A 3,670-nucleotide genomic window follows, 5' to 3' on the forward strand; every position below is an offset into this window, starting at 1 on the left:
TAATGTGTAATGGTGGCATATAGAAGCATAGGGAGAGAGAGGAGAGGAGAGCAGAGAAGGAGGTGAGGGGAAAGAAACTCAGAGCATCATGGGGTCCCCCAGCAGCCTAGGCCTATAGCAGCATAACTAAGGGAAGGCTCATGGTCACCTGATCCAGCCCTAACTATAAGCTTTATCAAAAAGGAACGTCTCAAGTCTAGTCTTAAAGGTAGAGAGGGTGTCCGCCTCCCGAACTGAGACTGGGAGTTGGTTCTATAGGAGAGGAGCTTGATAGCTAAAGGCTCTGCCTCCCATTCTGCTTCTGTGGACTCTAGGAACCACAAGTAAACTTGCACTCTGAGAGCGAAGTGCTCTGTTAGGATGATAAGGCTCTGCGAGGTCTTTAAGATATGATGGAGCCTTGTCATTAAGGGCTTTGTATGTTAGGAGAAGGTTTTTAAATTCTATTCTGAATTTTACAGGGAGCCAGTGGAGAGAAGCTAATATGTGAGAAATAAGATCTGTCTTGCTAGTTGCTGTTAGTACTCTGGCTGCAGCATTTTGGATTAGCTGGAGGCTTTTTAGGGAATTATTGGGATATACTTATAGTAAAGAGTTACAGTAGTCCAGCCTGGAGGTAACAAATGCATGGACCAGTTTTTCAGCATCACTTTGAGACAGGATGCTCCTGATTTTTGCAATATTGCGTAGGTGAAAGAAGGCAGATCTAGAGACTTGGATTTTGTGTGATTTAAAGGACATATTCTGATCAAAGATGACTCCAAGGTTCCTCACAGTAGTACTGGAGGCAAGAGCTATGTCATCTAAAGTAACTATATGATTAGACAGCAGATTTCTAAGGTTTTCAGGCCCAAGCACAATAACTTCAGTTTTGTCAGGGTTTAGAAGTAAGAGGTTACAGGTCATCCAGGCCCTTATGTCTTTAAGACATGCTTGAAGTTTGACCAGCTGATCTGATTCATTTGGCTTCATAGACAAAAATAACTTCTTGAGGTGTTTTGGCGGAGATATTCACTCAGTAATTGACTACCATGAACCTGCTAACAGAGTTCCCTGCAGACCTCTTACATGTTATTAACCCCAAAACCTCTCAAATAACAACAACCTGCAGTTATAGGCAGCTACCTCCTTATATCTTCAGATGTTACTGTACTGAGAAACTTTTATAAACCAGTATACTCTGGCTCTTTGAGGAAGGGTTAAATTTTGTCTGAATTAACCAATAAAAGCCGTGACACTGGCCACTTAAGACCATATTTGCTATGCACAGTATTTAGCTGACATAAGATGTTATTAAGGATAGGAAATTTAAATGGCAGTTTGTATTATGTAATAAGTAAAAAGCTGGATAGCTTATATTTTAGTGTTGGTCTACTGTCAACCCTCTCAACTGTTGTGTAATATCAAACACTCACTGTTAATTGTGTAATCAACACTCATGGTGAATTGTTGTGTAATGTCAAATACTCATAATGTTTGTGTGTGGCTTTAACCATGACCACTTAAAAGTGTAAACCCCTTAAAATCATAAGAATGTCAATAACTTCCAAATTAACTCAATAAAGACAGAGAGTATTAAACCTTTTCAGGAATTTTATATAGATTTTTAAGAAAGGTAAAGGTGATTGGCTTACAATCTAAATAAACCAACTGCTATTTCTAACATCAATCTAAAATGATTATACTGATTAAAAACATTATCCTTGGTTGAGCTCTTGATCTGAATAAAACAAATTTATGCACTACTTTATTTTCTTTCTTGTTCTTGTTTTTGTTTTGTGTGTTATATGTTGTGTTATGTTAAAGAACAAGTCATTTCACATCTATACACTATCATCTACTCTGCTGTTTTTGTCATATGATAATATGAACTGCACTGTACTACCGCAGTATTTTCCAGTATGTGTAACAGATCCAAATCAGACAGACCTGACATATTCTTGACAACTAACCTGTTCTTCCCTAGCATTAGGATCCTGAGAGAGCTTAGAGCTTCAATGCCAGTCATTTCAGAGACGTGATTGTTATACAAGTTCAGGAAGACAAGATGTTGCAGATGTGACAAATGCTGGATCCTTGTGATGAGATTGTGCTGGAGGCTGAGAAGTTGTAATTCATCCCTAACACCCAGCTGAGGACATTCCTCCAGACAGCGCCTGAATAATTGAGAAAAAAAAAACAGTTTGTGAGATTTAGGCTTTATATATTAGGTTTATACAATTTGGTACTTAATTTCAGACATTCAGAATAATGATGCAAATGACCGATTTAGTATTTCTACCTTCCTTATTAACAGACTTATTTCTGCTCAGTGAAGTAGTTTTTAAACACTGATCTTGGAGACAAGAAGTGGGTCTTTTAAGAGACTTTGCTGCTCCCTGGTGGCGACCTGAAGCATCTGCCATTTTGTCTAAAGACTTATTGTAATAATAATATGATTTCAGCAATAAATTAAGTATTCAAACTGCAAATACTGGGAATGCCAGACTGAGTTCATAAACGTAATGACATTTGAAAAGAATAAGAACACAAATGACACTGCAAGTGAAGACAGTGAACTGCTGTGACACATTACATGTTAGTCATATGACCAGTTTACAGCAACTTTCAGCTAAACCAACATGTTCTACACCACACACACACACACACACACACACACACACACACACACACACACACACAAAAGAATCTGTTAAAAAATGAATAAAACAGGGGTACCTGTCCAAGTCGACTTGTAAAAGGCTGGATGTAAAACTGTCACAAGGCAACCGGGTGAAGGGAGAACCAGAGACAGCACTGTAATTAAATCCTCCAGAACCACCTGGCATATAGACATTACACTCTGATTTCAGAATACACAAATACTCCAGTGCACTACGTAAAAAACAATGTTACTGTATATACCTGTGGAGTCAAACAGTAAATCTAAAAACCTGCAGTAAAACATATTTCCCTGTTCCATAATACAGTATTTGCCAACTGATACTGCCATAGTTACCTGTTGGCATAGGAAGGTTTAAGGCATTACAGTAGTAAGTGGCCCCTGCACTGGGGGTTGGTTTCCTAGCCTTAGGTTTGTCTCTAGCTTCTTGTGCTGCCTGTGAAACTGCTGCCAGGAACTCAGAGGGACGACTCAGACCACTTGAGTATATAAAAAATATATCCGTGCTGGTTTATTCAAAAAGTCACAGGCAAGAATTCACACTTCAAGTCCAGAGATCTTCCAACCCCCAGGCTGCCCGAGCAGCCCGGAAGCAGCAAGACCCCGAACTAAGCATTGCTATACAATATTAATTCTTTCTGGGCTGTCGAACCGTGACGTCACCTGATATGCCAGCTTGGCAGCTGAGCAGAGCAGTAGACAAAACATGAAGAAAATAATGTGTGTGGCTGTTGTTTTCGTGGTGTGTATCTAAAACAATTTGACATAACATTACACATTAAGACAAATATTATGGTTACTTTTACCGTCATAATAACATTCGTCCCTGACGGCAGACTTTCTGCCTTAACTGTCCTTGCATTTAACAGCCTGAGGAAGACATCCTGCTGCACTAAACATCTTCTAATACAACAGATCTCTAATCCATATCTATCTAACTAAGAAATTACCTAACACTCTTGAGAGTCAGTCTGTAAAACAGGAACGTGATAAACAGTGAAGCGCACA

The 3,670-nt window shown here is 39.1% G+C and overlaps 1 long non-coding RNA gene across 1 annotated transcript; it reads right to left on the bottom strand.

Annotated features, from left to right (window-relative positions):
• Positions 1–1,958: 1,958 nt before the first annotated feature.
• Positions 1,959–3,090, bottom strand: LOC109955898 (uncharacterized). Its single transcript, XR_002274348.1, has 3 exons — positions 2,999–3,090; positions 2,719–2,821; positions 1,959–2,156 (listed from the first exon to the last, which is right to left on the bottom strand). It is a non-coding gene; the product is annotated as an uncharacterized LOC109955898 (long non-coding RNA).
• Positions 3,091–3,670: the final 580 nt, after the last annotated feature.

This window comes from Monopterus albus, unplaced genomic scaffold (genome assembly GCF_001952655.1).
Source record: "Monopterus albus unplaced genomic scaffold, M_albus_1.0 scaffold17.1, whole genome shotgun sequence".
In the NCBI taxonomy this organism is placed as follows: Eukaryota; Metazoa; Chordata; class Actinopteri; order Synbranchiformes; family Synbranchidae; genus Monopterus; species Monopterus albus.